The sequence below is a fragment of the Schistocerca americana genome, chromosome 1 (genome assembly GCF_021461395.2).
Source record: "Schistocerca americana isolate TAMUIC-IGC-003095 chromosome 1, iqSchAmer2.1, whole genome shotgun sequence".
Lineage (NCBI taxonomy): Eukaryota > Metazoa > Arthropoda > Insecta > Orthoptera > Acrididae > Schistocerca > Schistocerca americana.
Genome location: NC_060119.1, coordinates 313204210 through 313231175, shown reverse-complemented (window position 1 = coordinate 313231175; position 26966 = coordinate 313204210). Strand labels below are relative to the sequence as shown.

The 26966-nt window shown below is 42.0% G+C and overlaps 1 protein-coding gene across 2 annotated transcripts in view; it reads left to right on the top strand.

Moving 5' to 3' along the window:
• Positions 1 to 9482: 9482 nt before the first annotated feature.
• LOC124596619 (lysosomal-associated transmembrane protein 4B-like) overlaps positions 9483 to 26966 on the top strand; it is a 78458-nt gene continuing 60974 nt past the window's right edge. For both annotated transcript variants that reach the window (XM_047135855.1, XM_047135847.1), the window contains exon 1: positions 9483 to 9600. The gene's annotated coding sequence lies outside the window, so the exon portion shown is untranslated. The remainder of the gene's footprint in view (positions 9601 to 26966) is intronic.

The following is a 26966-nucleotide window of genomic DNA, read 5'->3' as shown; positions in this document are numbered from 1 at the left end:
GCCGATTACGATCGATCGCGTCAGGCCATAAGTACTCCACAGTTACATGATAAAACGGTAGCAGCATGCTTATAAATATGTTTATTCCTCTATGTCTTTGTTTATATCCGATATATACTATTCATGAAGAAATTGGTCAAATATTTACTGTGTTTTAGAAAGCACAGAAACATTAGGCTACTGGCTTACTGCTGTGCTATTCCTTTGACATATGTTTATTTAATTTGTTTATGTATTTAATAATGTGTGTTAGAGCGTGTTTATGGTCAAGCAGTAGGAATATTTATTTAATTTCAAGTTCTTTAAATGTAAATCCAGTCTTTAGAATGTGTTTCAAAATTTTGTGAGTGTGCGTTGGCGTGAAGACATGACAGGAGTGCTATCGCCAATCACAGCGTTCGTTACTAAGTGTGGCGACTACCAAAGTGAATGGAGGAGGAGTTCTGAACAGGACGGGTACGGGAGAGGATACAGGAGAGTGCTGGACAGTAAGGCACGACGGACGCAGAATGGTGGGAAAGACTTGGATAGTGGAGCAGTTTGCGTGTGGTCATGAGAGACAGAAATATTTCGTAGCGCCGACTTGTGCACTTGTGAGACTTCCGTGGCTTCTGCAGTGAAGACGTAGTATGCGTTTAGAAGTGAATATCTCGCGAGCTATGTTGTTGTTCATAACTAATTACGTGAAGTAGGGATCTATTGTTTCCCTGTTATTTGACTTATATTTTATTTAATTGAAGGACCATCGACACCAATAAGTGTTTTACAGTAACAAAGGGCATTCTTAAAGATACTTGTGCTATCGTACCCATCATTTAAAGTTCTTAATATAGTACCTGCAGATTGTATTTAATTGCAATCTTTCATTTGTAAATTACTATGTTGCATTAAAAATTCGCAATTGCCGAGTAATTGGAACCTTCGACCATTCGATTCATGTGTCTATTCGTATTGTATACTTTAGACTCAGCAGTATTTGGCTTGTAATGCAGCAACTACGTATCCTCGCCCCTAGACAACGAAACCAGCCAAAACTTATAATATTTCAACTTTGATTCTGAGGGTACGTAGTTGAGGGCCACACATCGCACCTCATCATTCATTTATCATTTTTAAAGCCCGTAAGTGGGGGCTCGTCAGGGATTTGGATCCTGCAAAGTGGTAACGCCTTTGCTCTCTGTTATTCAGCATACTATGCGAAGTGTAAAAACCTTTGAAAAACCAACAGAGATATCTGTAGAGTGAACCTCTCACAAAAGGCAGCGTGAGATCTTTTTTTTTTTTCTTTTTTTTGCGCAAGTAGGTTTCTGGGAACAGTGAAATTAGGCAGTAATTTTCACAACTAACACATGCTATTGATAGAGGTCCTAATCTATCACGTTAAAAGCAATTTGTGTGGGGTCTCACAGTTTAATTAAGTAGAGTGCAGGGAACACTAGCGGTTAGCGCGTTTAACGGACAGCGGCATCGGAGACGGTTGGAACACGCGGTAACCGGCAGCAGCTACAACTACATCAGGCAACTTCTCCAGTGGCGAACGCAGGTCAGCGGCTGTACGATGGCAGGGTCTTCGAGTGCTCCTGGGCAGTCTTCGCTGTCGACTTCCACTACAACCGACGGCATCACCATGGCAGAAGGAACCATCTCAGATCAGATAAGTGCCTGCGCAAATAGTGAGATAGTGTTTGACTCTGAAGTTCAAGCTCCAATTATAGATCTCGCGAATATAAACAGTCACCTAGTATGTATAATTCTAAAACGGCAGTGAGCCAGTTAGTCCGAAATCAGAGCGCGAAAGCGTAACTAGTAGGAATTCAGGCAATGGGAATGAATGTGGGGGGGGGGGGGGGGATATGATGTATCAGCTAATGCAAATGATCCAGGGATTGGGAAATAATATGAATGCAGTGGTAAATAATATCAGTACAGTTCGAACACATATGGGTACAATGCGAACTGAAATAGGTACCGCTGTGAAAGAGGAAGTTGAAACAATTATGGGTAACCTTGAAAAAGCAATTGATGATAAATTAAAATGTGTCTGAGTGGATATGGGGAAAATTACACACGAAGTTTTAATAGTGAAATCTAAAATCGAATCAGTGGAAAAACATCTTTGGGAAAAATGGATAAGATGCAGGCGGAACTTGGGGGGCAAGGTAAGCGACTGTATAAAAGCGCAAGATGCTCATAAAAACGAAATACATTTAGCAGTCTGTGACATTGCCAATCGCGTAGGTGAGGGGGAGAGAGAAATGGGCAAAATTAAAGATAAAATGGAGTGTGTGTGTGTGTGTGTGTGTGTGTGTGTGTGTGTGTGTGTGTGTGTGTAAATATGATAATTTATATTAATTTATATTATATTGGTTTTTTTAAATAATTTTTGTTGGACTGAATTGAGATGGATGGAAATATTTAAAAGAAATCAGTGAATATAGTTACTATCATGATAAGGTGGCATCGGACATATACTTTGAGAATTTCGTCGCCGTAAGAAGGAGGATCGTGGGTCACGTTATTTCTGAGCTAAAATGAGATAAATACTGAAAATACAGTTTACATATAATGTTGAAATTTTAGGATCATGGATTAAAATAATGACATTTAATAACAAATAGCATTAATCACAACTATAATTACTGAAGTGCACTATGCTACTTACATTGGGAATACAAATTAATCACTAGTGATATGTTGATTATCCGCACGTCGGTATCTCTTCCGTGCGCAGTGGAAATTTCCTTATATAATTACTAGTATGCGCGAGTATGTGCCCTGCAGTACGCAGTGACTCTTTATAAAATTAAAGAGTTTAAATTAGAGCGGCCAGTGTAACGCGCGAGGCTCTCCCTCGACCCATTCCAGAACAGATAACAGAAGAAGTAATTAACAAAAGCCTAGACATCCTTTCTGTGTCTCACCAGCGATCACACGCGACCGCGCACAAGATAACTTACATTGCCTTTCATGCTTTATTAAACAGGGTTCTCTGATTAAAAAAATAGATTTACATACTATGGCTAAAAATGTGCCTTTAAAAAATGCAACAGATAAAAAGCGATTTAAATTCGTTAGCCTTCCAACTGGCCTCGCCGGTTATAAATATCCCTTGGGAAAATACCGAATCTGTGAAATGTTATACAGATGACGGAAGATATCACCCAGTAAATTTCTTGGCTGCGTGCAGGGACGCTTTTGTTCACGGCATGTCGGACGAAGCGGAAATAAAATACGTTGAACGGCATTTGGAAGGAGACCCACAGTCTTGGGCAAATGTTAAATGCAGCTCGTGCGAATTGTACGAAGAATTCCAGAAGTGTTTATTGAATAGATTTTGGAGCGAGGCAAAACAGACGCGGATCCAAAATGAATTCTTAAACGGGCCGAGTTACAGGTGCGGTAATGGGACGATGAGAGATTTTTGCAAGCGCGAACTTAGCAAGCTCAAGCATGTGAAACATCCGTTGGAGGTATTAACGGAAATCACCACGCAAGGGGGCGATTACCAGAAAATTTACACTGGGATGTGATTCTGTGGTCGAATTTCTAGAATTTGTAAAAAAATTACAGAGGTCTTTGAAGTTCAAACCTCAGAGAAAACCGGGTTGTACTTATCAAAATGGGTATCCAAATAATCATCACCAGAATAATAATCGTGAGAGAAATCAAACGAGTTCTCAGGGAGATAGTAGCTGGAATGAGCAGAATGGTCGGATAACGAACAGGAGTGATAACTTCCGTGAACGGGATCCAAGTTTCCTTTAATGTTTGGTCACCGTCTTAAATCAACTTTAGCCAACTTTTAGTCTGTTAATGACATCCTTCCTAAAAAGGTGACACCTGGCCTGATTCGGGAGAACTGGAGGAGATCAGGCGCGTCTTTGAAACCACAGATACCGAGAGTTTATGGCTAAGCTGGGGATGAAGTCTTCGTCCGTGTGCTGGGCAGGCTCGGCAAGGCTCTTCTACTTCTTATAAATTAGTTCCTCGTTTTGTTGGGCCTGACAAGTCGAAACCGGAAAGGTGACCATAGTACATGTTTCCCAAGTGAAGCCTATGGCTAAGTCTCTCCTTCCCGGCGCTCAGTGCGAGGGGATACTTCCCTTCAGCAAGGATATCTTTGAGAGAATTTCGAGAGGTCGAGTAGAGAAACTAGCCACGAGAGGTCGGCGTTGCAGTGCCAGTGTGAAGATGTGTGTGGACGGCGGTTGCGAGAGGAGATTTTGGAGGTGCTGGGGGCCAGTAGTCAGACAGCTGTTGCTGTCTTGGTCGGCTACAGCTGCCTTTCACTGAGGTGATCCGTGGAGCTCTGAAGTGGTGGCCTCAAGTTTATTGATACCACAGTGTACGCTGTCTGATGGCACCGATTCCGGCGATTGAAAATGGTGAGCCTTGCTGCGCTTCAGACAAATCTGAAGGTAACGAATATTTGTAAAGTGGCGCGTTGGATTGCAAGACGCAACGTTTCTCATGAATCGAGCTTAATGCTTGGAACTGTGTACGCTGGCTAAAAGTGTCACAAGTGTAGTAGCCTCAAGTAGACATTTGCATGTGACTTTGTGATACAGCTCGTTCAGCTCAATTACGTGGGCTAGTCTGTTAGTATTCACAACTGTAAACGCTCCTTTGCCCAGTCATGGTTGCTATAATTACATACATTTAACCTTATTAGCCTGACTGGCTGTAACTTGGTACATTCAGGTTTTATTCTTGTCAGATGACGGAGTTTAGCGTCGTGTCAGTGCTGATACGCCAAATGTCCCTTTAAACAATATAATCCTTCGGTGTGGCCGACTATTACTCCATAGTAATGTTTAAACTTAGTCTGTTTTAATGCACTACACCCTGAGTACTGTAAATGGTTGCCTTTCCCTCCATGTTGATGGGCTAGCAATTCAAATTGTTTACGGCGGTCAAAATGGTCTGAGCCTATCAGTTGATGGAGGAAGGGAACAGCCCAATGCAGTAATCGTATTTGTATATTTCTGTGACAAATGACAATGGGTTGGCGCCTTGGCCTTGGATTTTTATGGACTAAGTCATGTACATAAGTGATGCGTTGAAGTTATTCTGGTTAAAAGTTTCTGTTAAATTGTCTCGATTGATTTGCTTACCATTTGGCAACTGGCTGCATTTGAGTGTGTGGCTAGCAGTATTTTCTTACATTCTGTGCGAGTGCACGAAATTCATTTAATCAAGTCTTAATCTCTGTGAATTATTACTAGGCAGTTATTGAATGTTGGTTTTTACGCTTTTAGCCAGTCGTGTATCTTGAGATATGATTGTTTCTGAAATGGACAACGGTCTTGTTTGTGTTGGTATTCTTGATGCTATAAATTTAATCTGTCATTTTCTACACGTCAGTATTTGTTAGTCTTTATTTTTGGTACGAATTCAGGACGCCGTTAGTAGTTCGAAATGCTGATTGCCTTAGTAACTGCTAGATATGTAAAGCAAATGTCTTACTTAAATACAATTATTCTGAATATTTTCTTCGGATTTTTTAAAGCTATTCATGATACAGGATGTTTAAGAAAATTTTATCTTCTTTAAGGGTATCATTACTTTTACCTTGTTCTATTTTAAGAGATTGTTATTTTACATATATTCGAGATTGTTGAAACTGAGCGAGATCTGAATTTTTTTTTCTCCCTCTTAAGATTTCAGCAGCATAATTACATGCAATTATTTAAGTTTGCTATCTCAAATTAAGCTTGCAAACTATTAAATAAATTTCTCATTAAAAGATTTTAACTGTGAAAGCTGTTACTGTTACGTTACCCCTGGGTTTCCCTTCCACACCAAAGCTCTTGTGCCTGCCTTTACCTTCCCTTCTGGTAAAACCCATTGCAGTTTCTATAGAGTGTATTCAGTAAACTTTATTTCCGACACAGCGTCAAATGGCTCTGAGCACTATGGGGCTTAACATCTGACGTCATCAGTCCCCTAGAACTTAGAACTACTTAAACCTATCTAACCTAAGGATATCACACACATCCATGCCCGAGGCAGGATTCGAACCTGCGACCGTAGTGGTTGCGCGGTTCCAGACTGAAGCGCCTAGAACCGCTCGGCCACCAAGTCGGCCGTAAATTCTATCATCACCACAACGTAATACTCCCAGCTGTCCTTCACTAAGAGGGTTAACCATAACCGAAAGGCTATGTTGATTACCTGTCTTGCTAATCCCAGACTAAATGGGACCGCTCTTTGCCCTGGCTGTTCTTAGCTTTCAAAACAGCTAATCACGAAGTTCATATTATAACTAAAAATTATATTTCTTATTCCTTAAGTTCACCACTCTCCAATCTCTGGTCTGTCAATGATTTGTTAGCAGAAAAGGTTACACCTGAGGCTATTCAGGACAACTGAGGGAGGGCCAAGTTAAACATAGAGCATGCCCATCGGAGAAAAGCATTGCAGTACAATCGATGCTGGTATCCCATAAACTGGGGATTCTGTGTTCTTTACTAATTTTGGGGGTCGTTCCCAGTCTGATAAAAAGTTGTTTATGAAATTATGGCTCCATTTTGTAGGAATCTGCAGATGTTCACATTGTCACTCTCCTGGTCGAGATTCCTTCTACTGGGCAGAGTTACCAAGTACATTTGAAGCAGGTTAGGGTGGTGGACCTAATTAAAAATAGTCGTTATTGTACTGTATGCCTCGGCCATGGACGTACTTGAGCTTACGGGGCAGGCTGAGCCATGCTGCGAGAATCAGCAGTTCCTGGTATGCTCTTTGCTTCCACAGTCGCTGTTTCAGCGAACTTACACTGCCAGGAAGTAGGTGGGCTCTAGAGGGGCTAGATGAGCTCTAATAGTTGGCAAACACACAGTGGAGCGAAGCAGTTGCTGACAGCACCCACTTGGATGAAGGGAAGAGTCTACCACCACCCAGGGCCATTCTGCCGAACAGAGTCGAAGATTCGCTGTTGAATAGGGGTGGGCATACTACCCAGGTGCAACGTGTGGGCAGGGCCAGGACAAACAGCATGGGGCCGAGCAGATAGAATGAGCTGTTAGTCTTGAGCAACCAATGCAGGAAGCACAGGTGTCCTCAGCCTGGTCTGTAGCATGGCTGGAAGACTAGCATTTGGAAGACATTACGCCAACTGCTTTCCATCTGGCCAGACATCTACAGGAGGCTGTGCGAGGAATTTCTCAAATTATGATTGTACTGTTACAGTGTAACCCTTTAACTGGGTTAGATGCGTGCATTATTAACAGTTATTGATGTTGTCTTTTATATATTGTTGCCACAGGCAATCATATGGTATAATCGCAAGTGGCCTTTGGCAAGACTGAAAATTTGAATGCTTCAAGAGAAACACATAGCACCATGATACTGTTCAATCTCCTGTTCTGGGTGTTTACCAGAGTATTTGTTACTGTTCCTTTACTTAGTAATGAAATTTTGGGAGTCATTTAACTTGTGCCATTATTTGAAAATTTTTTGATGATCAAGATTACATTGTACGAGATTAATAATATGCTCTTCTGCTAATGCTCAGCTTGTTAGTGAGCATAATTCCTTATATTAAAAGTTTATCCAATATTTGTAATTGTTGAAACTTCCTGGCAGATTAAAACTGTGTGCCCGACCGAGACTCGAACTCGGCACCTTTGCCTTACGTGGGCAAGTGCTCTACCAACTGAGCTACCGAAGCACGACTCACGCCCGGTACTCACAGCTTTACTTCTGCCAGTATCTCGTCTCCTACCTTCCAAACTTTACAGAAGCTCTCCTGCGAAACTTGCAGAACTAGCACTCCTGAAAGAAAGGATATAGCGGAGACATGGCTTAGCCACAGCCTGGAGGATGTTTCCAGAATGAGATTTTCACTCTGCAGCGGAGTGTGCGCTGATATGAAACTTCCTGTCAGATTAAAACTGTGTGCCCGACCGAGACTCGAACTCGGGACCTTTGCAAAGGTCAGTCATTCTCAAATTTTGGAGGTGTTAATAAAATGAATGCACTATAGTACGGTATCTTAAAGGGAGAGTTTGTAAATCTTATTATTTTAAAGGAAGTTTGTTTTTCTTAAACTGTTCGCAGGGCGGATCGATCCGTGTTTTTTTTACATGTTTTGTGATCTACTATTAAAATACTAGTATATTTGTGTCTGTACTGGGGACACATTCAGACTAGTGGACAGTGTCAGCACTGGGTAGAATTGTGGTGAAATTTGGTGCGTATATGACATCACTGACCAACCGAACAGCTCACATGAGCTTCTGAAGTGTGTCCTGTTTTTCGTATGTGTCTGAAGCGCCGACGAGCCAGAGGGTGGAACCGTAGAGAGCCACACTTTTGTAACATTACAAGGGAAGATTTAAGCATCTTTTAGCCAAACATCAGTTTTATGCTGTACAATGGAAGATTATTACAGAATTCCGAAAAAGAAGTCCTTTAATTTTATTGCGAAGAGTATTTATATCATTTACATGTGCCAACGAGACTATGTCTGTTAACGACCTGTTATGTTATGTTATGTTATGTTAACTGGGGACCTAGAAACGACGGAGAGGCTTCGGCCCCACCGCAGCCGCAGTGGTCCACAACCACGTCGACTACCGCAGTCCACTTCTCCCCTCCGCCGCCCCACACCGAACCCAGGGTTATTGTGTGGTTCGGCTCCCTGGTGGACCCCCCAAGGAGCGTCTCACACCACACGAGTGTAACCCCTATGTTTGCGTGGTAGAATAATGGAGGCTTACGCGTACGTGGATAACTTGTTTGCGCAGCAATCGCCGACATAGTGTAGCTAAGGCAGAATAAGGGGAACCAGCCCGCATTTGCCAAGGCAGACGGAAAACCGCCAAAAAACCATCCCCAGACTGGCCGGCTCACCAGACCTCGACACAAATCCGCCGGGCGGATTCGTGCCGGAGTCCGTCGCTCCTTCCCGCCCGGAACGCCGTGCGTTAGACCGCACGGCCAACCGGGCGGGCTAACAACCTGTTGGTAGTTTGCAGTCTCCTCCTTTTCTCGTCAGTAATCAATTTATCCGAATTGGCAGTCGAAAGGTCGTGCGGTAGCGTTGTCGCTTCCCGCGCCCGGGTTCCCGGGTTCGATTCCCGGCGGGGTAAGACATTTTCTCTCCTCGTGATGACTGGGTGTTGTGTGATGTCCTTAGGTTAGTTAGGTTTAAGCAGTTCTAAGTTCTAGGGGACTGATGACCATAGATGTTAAGTCCCATAGTGCTCAGAGCTATTTGAACCTTTTTGGCAGTCGAAATCTGTGCAGTAAGAGAAGAAGAACCAGACGCCATCACGGCCCAGAGGGCAATAGACTATTAGGTGGGATCCTAATCTAGTGGAAGGGAGGACGGTGACCGGCAGAACTCGCTTACTTCTTTCATTTCAACCCCTTCGAAGCGAAGGACAATCGAGGCGCCAAGCGACGCACGCAGCGGTTCGCGTCGTGTTCACGGTGCCCCGGCTGATCTGCTTCTGCGCCTATGTGAACGCCGGGTGCTGCCCCAGTCGGTTGACCCCCCTGAGTTGGGAGCTGCTGGCAGCGGCCCGCAGTCCAGCACGAGCCGCCGAGCCGAGCCGACCACGCAGCGTCTCGCAGCTCCGCGCCACTTGTTGACAAGTGAGTAAGCGGCCGCTTTTCCGGTGCTGCTGTTACGCTACCACGCAGCGGTCGCCTCATCAAGGCCGTGTCCAGCGTTGGTGGGGCTCAAGCGAATGGTAGCAGGCTTAGCGAGGCTCTCCGAGGAAGGCTACTGGACGAAGGCGTCGTCTCGTACAGGGGCACACCTCACTACGTGGCATGGGGAAAACATGATATCTGCGATTTTTTTTCTTCCCTTAGAAATGTCTCTGACAGTGTCTTTTGACCCCCAGTCCTTATAATTTAACACACTTTTTTCTTTTATTCCTCTCTGATCGAAAAGAACAGAACCAGTTTCGGTATCGCTTCGGAAACCATCACTATATTTTACGACATAACCCTGGGTTCGGTGTGTGGCGGGGAGGGGTGAAGTGGACTGCGGTAGTCGTCGTGGGGTTGTGGACCACTGCGGCTGCGGAGGGGACGGAGCCTCTCCGTCGTCTCTACATCCCCGGTTAAAATACAATACAATATTTTATGACCCATGTACGTGCACTAAAATGGCCTATGATGCACGTAGACTTTTCATTCGTATGCCGCACGATCTGTCTTGGTTTTACTTGTGCTGTACTCCAGTGTACAGGTTGGTTCTAATTAAACTTTCGTTACAGCAGCCAGTGTAAACGCGAAACTATGTACTATGTCGATACTCAACTGTATTGGTATTATGTTCAGACGGTGCACTAGAATTTGCGTTGTTAGCAGTGTTAGTGTCCTGATTTGCCGCCAGGCGCCGCTACTGGTATGACGATGTTAGAGAGCCTGTATAGGGAGAGAGTGGCCATAGGTGAAGTTGCCCGTGATTGGTTGATTAGCTTTGGCACAAAAATGGCGTCAAACGTCTCTCGCGCTTCCTATGTTCGCCGTGCTTATGAGTTGAAGTTCAGAGGACTTTTGGAAACGATTAAAAGGTATTTGAATTATTGAGAGACTTGTTATGCGTTGTGCAGGCATGTTCGATTTAGTTGTATATCGTTTTTAGAACGTAATTAGCGTTTGCGATCTTAAATACGAGTTGAAATAATGAAGCGTTTTGTGATGAAGTCGGTAGGCCTACATGTTTCAAGTAAACACGTTATTAATTGTACAGTATTGTTTTTGACATCTGTAATTCGTTCTGCAGACGTTCCTAAACGATGCCAGGTTGTGCTGCATTTGGTAGTTCCAATAGAGGCGAAGGTGCATTTCGCATGTTAGCATTTCCACGCAATGAAGAAAGACGTAAGCAGTGGGCAGGCGCAGTCAACAGGGCTGACATAAATCAAACAGGAGCCTTGTGGGAACCAACCAAGTACTCTTATCTATGCGAAGTAAGTCGTTTTTCCTTTTTACTACATATAAAACAACTTGCAATACACATAGTTAAATTTGAAAAAAGACCTGTAAATTGGCTGTGTGAAAATTATTATAACACATTATTCTTATAAACAAAGGCATTTAACGAATGATTTCGCCATATTGTCTTGTGCTTTTGATTCGGTGAGTGTGTACTCCACTACTCCACTACTGGACATACAAAAGTCCCGGCCGCAGTTTGGCAGAAAAATGGCCGCCGTATCGTCCGGTTGGCCACACTCTCCCTATACAGGCTCTCTAGACGATGTAAGGCTGTGAAACACAAGCGTCAGTGTGCATTGCATTTGCAGGCACCCAGCGTGTGACTTGACAGGGTGACCTTTGAAAGCTGTTTCCTTTTCCAAACAACAGTTGCAATATATGCGATTTCAGTCTTTCTCGTCGTATTCCACTAATGAATTCTTCTCGGGTTATCAGCCGAGTGATGGTGTCGTCTTCCCGAAACGTTTCAACGAATTTCGTATCCATCATCTTCGCCGAAGTTGTAGTGGTGCCGCTCTTCGCGAGTATCGATGCATTAAACCAGCACGGAGAGATTCTCTTCCCGCCCTGGGGTTGGACAATATGATTCGGAAGGTCGAAATACCTGGCGATTTGGGAATTGCTTCTGGGAGAGGCTGACGGTCAGTTGCCCCCAAAAATTGTTGAGGAAGATATTGTTGCCATGGCTGAGAATGCTGGACGCAACGTGCGATCTTCACGTAGTGTACAAGCTGCGTAGCGTCAGCTGAACATTCCACGGTTCGACGTTCGAAAAGTGTTGCGAACGGTAATATTGTGAAATGATATCTCTAGTACTATTCCAGGCTGTCTTGGATGCAGATAGTCGTCACATCGAGCAACGACTGCAACTTCGAAGGCATACATTGTGCGCTATTAACAAATGTTACCCTCCGATGTGAATATTAAAATCTGTTTCTTCGAATGGTTTATTGCTCACTTCTCTTCCCCATGTGCCTACAAATGATTCTATGAAGTTACGTTGTCCTACAGTTACTCGTTTTTCGTGGGGACCCTCTCAAGTACCCAAATTTTAGTTATAACCTCCCTATAGATGCGTGTGATTTCTCAAGTACATTTGACTATGAAATGTGTATGCCAAAATCGACAGAGTTCATTTCACGAATAACGTACAGTCTGAGGTAACCGCATAATGCAATATGTGGCGGCTGCTTGTTTCTAAGGTGTCAATAACACGAAAGTAAAGAAAACCTTCGTGAGCCAGAAGTTGATAAACTGTTATAAAAATTTGGTTTTGTTATGTTGTGTCCTACATACCGTAGAGTAATGTAAGTCATGTGTCAGTTTAGTCGGCAGAATAATTTTGCCGACTCATTAATTTAACTAAGTCACGTTATAGGGAGCACATTGTGCTTATGTGAGAGCGATCTATATGGTTGTAAAACAATAAACTGGTAGCCAAGATCGCAGGAATTCTTTTTATTCCATGATTACCGGTTTCGGCGAAACTAAAGCCGCCATCACCGGATCTTAGCACACATACATGTTACGTCAAGGAAAACAATAGTGATATCATCATAGTTTGCCTCGATGTTGTAACCATAGTTTGCCTTGATGTTGTAACCCGTATATGTCCTAAGATCTGATGATGGCGGCTTTAGTTTCGCCGAAACCGGTTATCATGGAATAAAAAGAATTCCTGCGATCTTGGCTACCAGTTTGTTGTTTTATAAGTCACGTTGTGTGTGTGTGTGTGTATGTGTGTGTGTGCATGTGTGTCTGAGTGGATATAGAGACGAAAGGGAAAGGCAGATGTGGGTTTAATGTCTTGACGATGACGAAGTCATTAGAGACAGAAAACAAGCAGGATGCCAGTCTTGTGAGGGTTTACCATTGCGCCACGTTGCTCTGTTCTCAAGCTTGAGTGAATGACGTAAATTCATCGCCAATAAAAACTTGCTAACCGGCCCTGAAGAAAACCTCTGCAAGGACTATCGAAACGTTGGTAGTATAGTTGCTTTTAGGCGCGTCGTAATAAATAAATTAATTTTATTCAGATAAAATTCTATGTTTACACGATTTGTCGCCAACTGAAATGCATCATAAGTTTCTAAGCTTTTTTATGTGTTAGTGAGGATCAACAGCCGAAATAATTGAGAAACATAATGTATGATGTTAACACAGTCACTGCCGGAACATTTTGACACATTTATTAATATGGCCGGTTTCCAGATTTTCTATCTCGATGTTTCCTTTACTACAATAAATGAAAGATCCAGTAAGTACATATAGTACTCAACCTGCAAATTACCAGTTACAATATGTAGACGCTCACGTGCTTCGTTTTGTTGAATACCGAAAAACTGAGCATAGTGACACAGTGGAGCTTGAGTGCCGTTTTTGTGTATTTTTTATATTTTGTGCTGTTGTTTATGTGTATTTGTGTACTACATCACACCGAACTACGATGTAGTATACAGTGTATGTGTGAAACCCTGGTCGGATATAAGGGAGGGCCTGATTAGCCCTAATCAGATCAAGTTAAGTAAACAATAGAAAGGATGAGAAATTTCCAGCGACATCGAAAACAGACGCAAGTGCTGTATACTTGAATCTAGAACAAATCGGGGATAAGTAAGGATGATCAACTAAATAAGTATGGTCTGCTCAATACTAGCCCAGTGCCTTCGCCAGTACTTCGATTCAGTTGAAACTACGTTCGGTAAGCATACAATGCCCCTTATTCCAAGCTACTACACCATCGTGAAAAGTGCATACCGGTGTGTAATATCCCGTCACGGACTTGAATAGGAGTATTACATGTGCCGGTACTGAATGGGCGTTCTCCGTTCATACAAAACACAACTAAATAATTTAGAAATGATTATTTTGTAGCATATGTGATTTCAAAACGCAGTTTAAGTTATCTGAGATTTACCCGTCGATAATGTTTCGGAATGGTCAAGTAGCCACAAGGTAACATTCAAAGTTAATGAATCATCTTGCGTTATCTGTCACTTTTTTCGGTTTAGTTTCGTTGTTGTAGTAATGTTCTTAAAATAAAGATCAGTTTAAGAGTAATAAACGTGATGCTTGTCTTCAAGGTCAGGCTTCCGATCACGCCACATAATATAATTCAGATAAACAAAACTTTGCTTAGTTTTTCGATTGCAGTTTTAGCTGAGACCTTAATGACGAAACCCTCACTCCCTCAACCACTCATAATCACCTTGCCGTAGTGCACTTCCATTCTGTTTCAAGTTTTGTTTCTATCTTGCTTCTTTCACGTCAGTATATCGGGTGATCAAAAAGTCAGTATAAATTTGAAAACAAAATAAATCACGGAATAATGTAGATATAGAGGTACAAATTGACACACATGCTTAGCATGACATGGGTTTTTATTAGAACCAAACAAATACAAACGTTCAAACAATGTCCGATAGATGGCGCTTCATCTGATCAGAATAGCAATAATTAGCATAACAAAGTAAGACAAAGCAAAGATGATGTTCTTTGCAGGAAATTCTCAATATGTCCACCATCATTCCTCAACAAGAACTGTAGTCGAGGAATAATGTTGTGAACAGCACTGTAAAACATGTCCGGAGTAATGGTGAGGCATTGGCGTCAGATGTCTTTCAGTATCCCTAGAGATGTCGGTCGATCACGATACACTTGCGACTTCAGGTAACCCCAAAGCCAATAATTGCACGGACTGCGGTCTGGGGACCTGGGAGGCCAAGCATGACGAAAGTAGCGGCTGAGCACACGATCATCACCAAACGACGCGCGCAAGAGATCTCTCACGCGTCTAGCAATACCTTTTTTTGTTCTAATAAAACCCCATGTCATTCTAAGCACGTGTGTCAATTTTTACCTCTCTGTCTACATTATTCCGTGGTTTATTAAGTTTTCAAATTTATACTGACTTTTTGATCACCCGATATATTGCACTAAACCTGTCAGATTTAACAAACATTGAGTGTATACTATAATGAAGATCTGTTTCGAGCTGAATTTAACTTTCGAGAAAGAGTTATATATACAGAAACGTTTTTAATTTACAGTGTTAATAATTGAAATGAATAACACGACGTCTATCAGAAGCAGAGGAATAAGGGAGATGGATGATTTCAGAAACTGAACGTATATTAATCCGAACGTTCTTCGCTTATCACAGCATAAATTTAATACTTTACATTTTTGATAATAACAGGTTTTCAATATCCGACCAATATTAAATCTCTATTCATTCATTACTTTTTTAATGTAACCTTTTATGGATCGTTGCTAACAGATTTATGTTAGAAACGATTGGCTACTTAATGTACAGTTTCGTACATGCGCGCCGGGAAGGCGGCAGTAATGGTAGTCAACAGGAGGGAAGCGGAGTGACGCGTTAAGTGGCTCTACGTCAAGTACCAGAATAACGTAAATAAAGCCATCTGGACAGTGAAGCTCCAGCACTAGGCAGTCAATCCAGCAACAGAGAAGAGCTCACCACACACTGCCTCGAAATAAAAGAGAATGGCGTGGGAAATCTTATATTTAGCTTATACTTCTCTCCTCTTCCGCAACACTCATTTTCGTGCACTCCTTCGCAAAAGTGGCTTAATAAATTTTACATGATATGCCACTCTCCTAAAAGAGAGAAACACGTGGAGCTCTTTCACTGTACATTTATGAATCGTCCGTGCTTTGTCATGTTTGTCGTGAAACGCATCTACGAAGCATGATTTGAAAATCAGCATTCGCCAACCTTGTGAAAACCATGAAAAGATACAAGCTAAGGGCAGTCCATCTCAATTTTTTGTGAACAGTCGTAATTCGCAAGGTAATGGTGGCGTAACATTTCATCTTCTGTATCCTATCCCTTTACATTTATGCTCGTCCACACAGACAGAGAGAAACACAATTTCTGTGCCCTTTTGACTGTTCGCAGAGGGCACCTGCACATTTCTCTTTTACAGACACTCACTCCTCAATGATACTATGCACCAAGCGAAATTTTTGTTAACTTAATGTTGGCGGAAATGTATGGCTCGCTAGTTTCTCTCTATGTTGCCTTTGACAGTGCCTCTTTATTTCCGATCCTTCGCATTAAATTGAGCTACCAACTATTTACGCGCAAGCTAATCTCAGCTTCCCACATAGAGGATATTATTGGGAGGAGCAGGCGATAACGTAAGCTTTGGTTGGATGTGCGGAAAGAGGACAAAGGGAAGGAGCCTTCGGAAGGAGCGGAGGGGGTCACAGTAGCCTGTGCTGGCAGTGGTAGCACCCACTGTACGTGTGTGTGTCTGCATGTTTTGTGTTAGGAGCCAGATCGTAACCTTGCCCTTTAGAACAAGTGACCCGTCTGTGTTGGCGATAACATTTTAGTAACGCCTGTGCTCTCAGACTTCATTTCTAGAGGCTATTTACTGCCTCTCGTCATAACAAGTTAATACAAATCCTTCCTTCATTCTAGTGTTCATCATGTATTTTACCAATGCTATTGCTTTCCCTATTTAAAAAAGCTAAAGATCTGTTTCCTTCTCGATCAAGGTGAAACAACTATTTTGCCAATAAGGGCGAAAGGAAGCATATGCAAACAACCTGTTTCGCACTACCTGTACCTTCTTCTGGTTCTTCATGTAATAAACAACTCATTTCAGATAAGGATATTTTTTTGTGGTAAAAACGCAGCAAAAATTATGGTTTAACATTCCGTCGACCATGAGATCATCACAGACGGAGAATATGTTCATACTAGAGAAGAGTGAAAAAGGAAATCAGTCATTTTTTCTATTGAATTTTTCTAGCTATCGCGTAATGTTATGAATTTGTAGTATTTTCCCTCTACTCCGTATATATTTCTGTTCTATATAAAATTTTCGAAAACGATAAGTAAAAGGAAAAATACTTAAAGATACGAGTGTGTAATGTGAAGTGAATATAAACGAATCGTTGCATATCAATTCTGATTGATAGTACAAGTTATTGATGAAATATGAAACCAAATCACCATGGGCCGTGTAATCATCACAGAGTATTTCCATTTGCTGTTATATTATTTAAGTAGCTGTTACCCGCTACGTCGCTTGCGTACTAGTAGTTTTGTTACGATGAGCGGTTGTGTGTAAGCAAGCTAGTAATTCTATGAGATGTCTGCGTATATAGATAAATACGTATAAAAATGTACACAGTACCGGGATGTAGGCACATAGTGAATGTTTCTTACTTTGCTGCATGTCGCATCTGAAAGCACGCATTATATTTCATAATTATATTTTAAAAAGTCTCGATTCTTTACATTCGCTCTGAAGTAGAGTTTTTGGGGGTTCTGGCTCACCTTGTACTGGATCTGAGATAATGCCACCGGAGCGATAGATACCATCCGCTACTTCCTTCTATTTTAATACCTTATGGTGACTCTATGGCGATTAATTAATGATTATCATAGTGTGTTCATAGATCATAATCAAATGCAGCCTCACCGAAAGCCACCCACGTTCTACACGTAAAGATGCGACTCTCTGTGTGTCGTACTGCCTTTAAATGTCGCCGCCGTTGTGGGTCTTAGAGCGTGTTGCAAGCAGTGGGAGGCGCGTGAGCTCAGCGTCTGAAATGAGGCTCGCTCGTGACTGTATCTCTTAAGGCTACCCGACGTTCTGCATCCAATTTCCGGCGGACACGAGATTGCTCTGACGTTTGTTGGATTCAAGTAACTTGGGCGACCTTAGCTGTCTTAGATCTATGTGCTAAACCAGGCTTACGTTTGCGAGGCGTATAGTAATAGTTTTCAGTGTGGTTCTCCGCTTACAGTCTGATTTTATTGTTTAATCTCCACCAAAGCTCTCTAGCTATGCCAGCTGGTGTAGAAACTTAATATCAGAAACCAAGCCCACAATAACATTGGATATACACTGTCGGGGAATAATCTACAGATACTAAGAGTCGCCGACCATCGTAACAGCGTCAACTGTCTGCCACTCTCCTATGTCGTATGTAAAGTGTTAACAATACTCATAAAGGTATAACTTCCTAAAATAGCCTATGGCCTTCCTCAGGGTTCAAGCTGTTCAAATTCAAATGGCTCTGAGCACTATGGGACTTAACTTCTGAGGCCATCAGTCCCCCAAAACTTAGAACTACTTAAACCTAACTAAGGACATCACACACATCCATGCCCGAGGCAGGATTAGAACCTGCGACCGTTGTGGTCGCGCGGTTCCAGACTGTAGCGTATAGAACCGCTCGGCCACTCCGGCCGGCAAAGCTGTCTCCATACCAAATACCATCGGAATCGGTTAAGCGGTAGACTCATGACATAGAGTGAGCTATTTTCGCAAATTAGTAAAACTGGAATTAGTATGGAAATACTGATTAAACACGTTGAGAATTCAATAAGCATTGTATTAATTACGTTGAGTCATATCAGTCAATAAAAGCATTTTCTCAATATGATAAATTCAAAAGTGAAAGAATAAATACCTTTTTCAAAGGGTAAATATTTTTCCTTAATTTACTTAATATTCTTCAAATCAATAAACATCTTGTATTATACAATTTACAAAGTAACCTATCTTCTTCATCAGAGATCAACCTTTCTCATGCCATACTTCATTGATATCGGTTGTGTGGTTCAGTGGCAAAAACATAACCAACAGTTACTTTCGCATTTATATTGTTAGTAGGGAAGTATGGATTGGTATCAACTAAACACGTTGAAGATTGTGTAAACATTCTATTCTAGCTTACCCACGGCGTAGTTTGCTTATCAGTAAAATGAAACTAAATGCGTATATCACTGTATTGCCCGGGAGGCCTTGATTCAGAAGTTCCAGAGTTTCTTACAAGTCTTCTTATTTGACAGCACTCCGGTGACTTACACGTCAATTAAGACGAAATGATGATGAAGACAAAGCACATATCCAAAGCGAGAGAAACAAAAAACCAAATCCCGACCTCGGTGGGAACTGAATCCGGGAATACGTGGTGACGGCTGCTGTGACCGAGTGGTTCTAAGCGCTTCAGTTCAGACCCGCACTGCTGCTACGATCGCAGGTTCGAATCCTGCCTTGGGCATGGATGTGTGTGACGTCCTCAGGTTAGTTAGGTTTAATCAGTTCTACGTCTAGGGGACTGATGACCTCAGATGTTAAGTCCCATTGTGCTTAGAGCCATTTGAACCATTTTTGAATCCATGGTCGTGAAACAGCAACGCTAACTACGTGATCACGTGCTTTTCACGCACATTCGACGCAAGAAAGAAATTTTAAGGGAATATGGCGCTCAGCGCCTAAAAAGTGAATGTCTGTGAATAACAGTAAAAGGGAAGTATGGATTAAACCCGTAGAATATTATGTAAACATTGTATTCACTACGCTGAGTCGTGTTGAAACAGTAAAAGCATTTTCACAAGTATGATAAAGTTCAGAACGCAAAGAGCAAATAACTTTTTCAAAGAGTAATTATCGTTCCAAGTTTCACATTATATTCTTTAAATCAAAAAATATGTCAGACTGCACACTTTCTAAAGTATTCTGTGTTCTTCCTCGGCAGCCAAGCTATCTCCATGCCAAATTTTATCAAAATCGATTCAGCGGTTTAGTCGTGAAACCATAACAGAATTACTTTCGCATTTGTCGTATTAGTAGTAGTAGTAGTTGGTTTGTTCTCTTACTAACGCCGGTGTTCACGGCATCGTCTAGATAGACACTTTAGAAGCAGATCAGGTGATTATGTAGGATCCAGTACTTTGAAGAGAATCTAGAAGCAAGTAAAATATATGTTACAAATAGTGGTCGATACACGATAAAATGAATAGGCATTAAAAAGTGGGAGAGAGGAACAAAGTGTTCGGAAAACAGCTACCAGAAGAATTTCTATGACCGCGGTGAGGTGTTGCCCATCACGAATCAGAAAAATGGGAACAGCATGTCAGCTAACCGAAACAACAAGAAAAAAATCTATACAGTTAATGCTAAATACGACATTACTGCACGTTAATACGATAACAAGTCCTACACGCTGCAGAATACCTTGCAATTAAAAGAAAAAGTCTGATCAAGAAATTATAAATATGAGAAAGACATGTTTCGACGAAAGAGTTCTAGGCATAATGAAAAAAAAATAGACTAATGAATTCCTAAGAAAATAAAACCATGAACTCAATACACATGAAGAAAATATTACATAAACCATTCATAGGAATGTGATTTTTTTTTATGGCCACAATGCACATGTGAGTCCTATAAGGTTAAGCAATCGACTCTTCCGTTCGTTTGTCAACAAGACAAGCAGAGAGAGATAGAGCAGATTAATTGTAAAAAGGAGAGAGATCACTGGAGGATATCCATAAACACATTCCGCTCAAGAAGAAACTCCAAAGATATGTTGGTCTCCAGTAAATTCCAAAACTAAAAACTGACAAAACATGGACTAAACCGAGGAGAGAAAAGCCAGGGCAATGTATGCGGGAATAATGAGGTAATTTTAATACCCAGGCGCAATAAAAGGGGCCGCGAGAGGTAGCCGGTTGATTGGGGCGTCTTGTCGCGGTCCGGGCGGCTTCCCCCGTGGGAGGTTCGAGTCCTCCCTCGGGCATGAGTGTGTCTGTTTGTTCTTAACGTAAGTTAGTTTAAGTTGGTTTAAGTAGTGTGTAAGTCTAGGGACCGATGACTTCAGCAATTTGGTCTCTTAGGAACACACACACACACACACACACACACACACACACACACACACACACACTCGCGCGCGCGCGCGCGCTACCCTTTCTCCTCCGTAGCTTTAAGCTTCTGCTTAAAATTCAGATTAAATAATTCTGACATATTATTCCTTAATAGTAAAATACTGACAGAATTAACAGCACTCTATGTAGAGAGTGATAAATGTTCTGCCGATCATCTTACATTTCATGAGGAGGAGCAGAGGAGAGCTGTGCTTACATTTTTAATGTACCCTCCTGAAAGTGCTGGTTTGGTCCTTTCGGCTTCCTGCAACTTCTGACGAAATCAGTGGAAACGAAAATCGCGCTGGTCGATATTCTCTCGGCTTGCTGTCTCTGTGTCACAAAGAACTACTCAATGGCTTCCGGATGGATTCGGGACCGCTATGGGACGCCGATGCTCGGATCCTATTGCTAGCGTATTGTTTCTCTAAATAACAGCGAATTTGTACTTGTTACAGTCGAGGTATTATTACAGGCACCGGCTACTCTGTAGAAATACTGTCGGCAGGACATCGTGACGTCCACATCCGGATGATGCTTATTTCTGCTGGTGTATGTGCCTCACTATATGGTACATGTTCAGCGCCAGCTCAAAACCAAAATCATACTGTGAAACGCTAATGTGCAGGCTGCGTAATATCTTGTTGCTAAAATATTTGACATAATTATGTCGGCAAGAAACCTGTGTGTAAGGCTACTGTTTTGGATGATTATACTCTAAAAGCCGGGCGGTCGATAGAAAGTAATCTCAAATCAAATTTTATCTCAAAATGGCATCAAGTAGAAGTTCCCTTCGCCATAATCATGCAAACAAATGCTCGGTAGTAATTTTAGGCTTGATTTTCTTCATCGAGATATGTGGTGATATTTCTGATAAGTAAAACATTAAGAGAAATGATGCTGTCGATCATACCATACCGCCCTTGGGTAAAGCTTCTCGTTCATCGTTTTTCATTTATCGTTCTCTGTGGCCATCCATCTGGTATGATGATCTGCAGCAGGGCGTCTTAATGAGACCATCTCCCCGTCACTTCATTTAGCTGCATCTTGAACGGAGAAACGAATAAGTGACATTTTACAAGTTTTTGCACATAAGATGCTTTTTTCGTGACAAGTCCATCATGTCTGTACTTATATGCGGGGTGTAACGAGTATAAGTGCTGATACTTTTATATATAGTCCGCAGCTTGTTGTCTCGCGGTAGCGTTCTCGCTTCCCGAACACGGGGTCCCAGGTTCGATTCCTGGCGGGTCAGTGATTTTCACCTGGCTCGAGATGACTGGGTGTTATTGTGTCATCTTCATCATCATCATTCATCCCCATTACGGCCGGAGGAAGGCAATGGCAAACCACCTCCACTAGGACCTTGCCTAGTAGGGCGGTGCGGATATCCCTGGTCGTCTCCTACCCTCTGTCACGAGTATGGAACATCATCATCACCACTTTAATATGTTTAATTTTTCTTCCAACAAAGACCTTACGTAATTTACTACCTGATGTTTTCTCCACAGTCGTAACTGCATTACTAACTGGGCTACACCTGTTAGTTCAGGATAGTTGTTTTGCGTCCAGGTAAGCATTAATGGCTTGCTCTTGCCACATGTACTTGGGGATACTAATCATAAAAAAAATCTTGCCCCTAATAGCTACACTTCTGAGTCTTCAAAAGACGTAAATACTGATGACACGTTGTTCAGTACACTGTCCTGTGTTACCGATAAAATATCTGCACATATACCCACTGCCCCTGTATTTCAACCAGTTCTAAACACCACCTGATCCACTATTCTCCAGTGCCTGTGTCTTACATGGAACTAAAGATATTCGAAAGAACAGACGCAACATATATGTTTAAGGTAAGGACGACCAATCGACCACTTCAGTGCAGATGCAAACTACGCTTGAGCTCTTAAGGGAATCAGCGTTATCCCACGTGTAATGAGGATACCGGGCAAGGGCACTACATCGGTAGTGTGTGGATAAGGTGAGAATTTGATACTGACAAGAGGCGTGCTAGTGTGGTTGATGCAGTTGCGATGACCACTGGGTCCGGATGGCGCAGTGATCAGCACATCTGTCCCGTTAGCGGGAGACCTACGTTCTCAAATCCGGCTTCGGCACCAGTTTCAGTTCGAAATAGCTCACGGGTGAACTTCAGACGCCAGTCTCTGACGGGCACAATATTTCGGCAAACGACCACGTTGACTTCATCAGGTGTACTGATTAACTGACAGATGGGGAGCTGGGGCCGGGTTTTTGTCTCCTCCCCCTCTCCTTCTGATTGGCCGCCCTATCGGCCATCAGCGCCCAGCACCCCTACCCCCAAATCTCCCACCGACGCAGTGTTCCTTCAAAAAACAAAACGTTCAAACGTTTGTGAAATCTTATGGGACTTAACTGCTAAGGTCATCAGTTCCTAAGCTTACACACTACTTAACCTAAAGTATCCTAAGGACAAACACACACACACCCATGCCCGAGGGAGGATTCGAACCTCCGCCGGGACCAGCCGCACAGTTTATGACTGCAGCTCCTGATACCGAGTGTTACTTCCTAGGTTCTCGAAAGAAAGCTTGCTGGCGGCACTTCTCCCGTTCCCCCACGTGTCCCCAATGTCAGTTGGACACTGACATCCGGCTGTTCGCCCGATAAATAATTCCACATGAAGTACGCTGGAATAAGCTAAGGATCTCCCCACTGACTTAAATCAATGCCTAGTAGCAGCTAATGCCAGTCATTTCTTTGTGTCTTAGCTAACGATTTTTCTGTCTCGTTCCTGTAATAAACAAGGACATTATGAAAGTCTTCTTTCCATGTAGTTCCCGCCTCACAGCTGTACATCACTCAACGTATGGAAGCCAGGCAGACTGGCTGATTTAAGAAGATTACGATTGTACTAAAAGAAGTTCTTGGATTCTCTTGTTGATCTGTGTCCAGTCTCACTGGCAAATGCCCCCAGGTACATCACTTCTGTGATACGATCGAAGGATTGTCTCCTTATTGTACAAGTAGGTGCGCGATCTCTGTTAAGGCTCATAAAGTCTGTTTTGTCTCCTATACGAAAGTGGCAGTCCAGTGCGCTACAACCTCCATGTCTCGCTTAATCCTATCAGTTCTTCCCTGAATCTAGATGATGAGGCCAGTGAATAATGCACGTTAATTACATTGGTTTTTAGGAGTTGAAGTCCGTTCGACTTCGTGAATATTTTCTCTGATGTGACTAGGAAAAACACTAGCCACAAATCATCTCCTAGCTCAAACGCGTTCTTATGCCGAGGGTACCAGCAATTTTGTTCTCGCTTCTGGCGAAACTATATTATTTTGCAGCTCTCTATCAAGTGTATAATATATTTCAAAAGGTCCATAGTATTTAGTGCTGACCATTTTGTCACCTTTCTTATCAATCGAGCAGATGATCCCAGGTCCCAATAAGAAGTATTCCGTCAAATTGTGCTTTTCCCCTGAAAAATACGTTCGTCGCAGTCAGTTCTCTTCTTTTCTTGTTCTTTTTGTTGACGTTTCAACGTAATCTTCTCTAAATATCTTATGACCGTATTACACCTCTTAATGACGGTGTTCTCTACACCAGTTATTGAGTCGTTTTCTTCCATTTATATTTTGAGTTCTCTCCGCATCATGTTCTCGTAGTATCTTAAAGTCCATCATATGTTACACACAGTGTGATACTACTTTCCTATATTGCTTCTAACTCAGTCATTTATTACGCCTTTGAGTAGGAAATCTCCTTTTCCATACTCTCTAGTATGTACTGTGTTCATATCTTGTTTTTATTTCGATTTCGACTTCATATGTCTAGCTAATCGTCTTACCATCTAGTGTTTAGTTATTCTACGTCGTTCAATATTAGTGTTACTAACGGTCATTCCTTTCTCTGTACATTACCTGATAAATCTGTGGCCACTGCCATTTTTTCGTCCCGGGAAAACCGTTTCTTCCATCGGTTTAATGCCAGATAGTCACTCTTTCAACCTTGATGCTCACTTTAATTTTGAAGGTTTTACCATCGCCTTTAGTTCCACATAGAAGTCATACTTTTCTTCTGGAAGAGTTCCTTCCATAATCACATGACCATTCAAGACAGTCACTATGTTTTCCATCGTACATATGATTAATACCGATTATTGTGAGGTATTAAAGCCGTACTGCACCACACAGCGAAACCAATGACTGGAATGACAGCTTGCATAAAATACTGCCGAGTTTTAAATTATAATGTAGCCTGTTTCATCCCAGCAAAGTTACTGCAAAACGACAAGATACAATGTATACCTTTCGAATTCATAAACAAAATTGACTGCATCCCCAGGTTTGTAAACAAAATTGACTGCATCCCCAGGTTTGTAATAACTGCTAATTTCCATGGTCCAAAACGCACACGTACCTCTGGCACACGTCGCCTATTTTATACACCGTCAAGCTGTGCTGCACGAAGTCTGCCGTACAGGTCAGCGCCGATCACTGGCTGCATGCGGGTAGTTCCTACAAACTCGACCACTAACAGTTATTTGCTAAAAGGACTGATAACGAAGTAGCATGTTTTATTCTCGCGATTTCCAGTCACTTACTGCGAGAGAGAGACATATTAGCTCATTACCAATTCTGTCAATAAAATTGCTAGTGGCTGGATTTAAACTGGCAACCCGCAGCACGCGAGACAGCCACGCCAGCTACTACGCTCCACTGCCTCTGCACAGCTCCTGCCACTACACCGTAATGCAGAACGTTACAAGCAGTTTTTTATTGCTACTGAATATTTCTGCTTCAAGATGAATTGCTTTAACACTGTCAAGTATTTTAGCCTCCGTCTTTCTACTTGTTGGTCATCGGGGATGACTCGTTTGACTCTTACCACCAAGGCTGGCATTCCACTGCGGATATTTGCGCGTACGTTGTCGTAAATTACCAGGATCCTCCCGAGAAGAAATGATGTAGTTGCTGCTTCTGCTAAAAAGCGAACGTGTTACCAGGAATTCCCAGTCCTAAGGATTCTTAAAATACTTTAATTTCATGTTCCCAGCTTACAGTTTTATGTAAGTAATCAACATACCTGCCCTCTCTCACTGATTTACTGAACTAGTGATATGTTTACGTGTCCGACACGCTTTTTGATTGTATCTCTAAAGGGCGAAAATAGGCTAAGGAGAAAGAAAAAAAAAAAACAAATTCACACCTCCATTGTGTCCAATGTTTTTCGTACTCGGAGAAAACTTTAGCAATGCTATTTAGCTTCAATTTTGTGCATCGAAACTTCCCAATTGCTAGTCTGAAAAATTGAATGAGCATATCTCCACATTGAGCAAGATGTCGTGCTCAGGAATATGGTAAGATGTTAGTACTACAGGCTCTGAGCGCTGTGGGACTTAACTGCTGAGGTCATCAGTCCCCTAGAACTTAGAGCTACTTAAACCTAACTAACCTAAGGACATCACACACATCCATGCCCGAGGCAGGATTCGAACCTGCGACCGTAGCGGTCTCGCAGTTCCAGACTGTAGCGCCTAGAACCGCACGGCCATTACGGCCGGCTTAATATCACAGGTTGCATAGGTTTGGGAGTAAGTCTTTCCAAAAAAAAAAAGAATGTGAAAAGCGTTACGTGAAATTATACATATTTTACTGTTGTTGTAATTAATATTTACTTGTGTTTCATTTTTTACCGAACCGCTTACAATGTGTTTTCTAAGCAATCCTTCACTGTACAAAATGCATTGCTTAACGAGTACTTTCTAACTTTCTTTTTAAATAAGTTCCTGTTAGTAATCTTTATAATCTTCTTGGGCAGTTTATTGTACACTTTTATTCCGTGGCAGAAAATATTGTTTAGAATTCTATGTTTATTATTTTCTAATAAATATAAGTTCAGTCTAGCTCTCATTCCATGGTCATGGATAAAGCTCTTTGCGCGTATCAGCCTTATTTGTTATGAGCGCAACTTATTGATGAATATACCTTCATTGTACAGTTACAATTGCAGTGTTTTGAACAGATGTTTACAGTCAGTTCATGATTGTTCTTATGACCCTTTTCTATTGTATGAGAACAGTGTTCAACCTGGGGTACATTTGGCTTGGTTATGTCTACGCATTTCATTATCGTACTTACATTATTACATTGTAGTTTTTGAATAATTCTTTAATTATTTGAAAGCATTTACATAGATTAAGAACACCACTGGACTCATTACCACACATTGTAGCATCCTTTTCTTTGAATTCTCCGAACGAAATTTATTTCTACTCTGTGACACACCTCAAGGTAGCCCAATCTATAAAGATATTGTTCATGC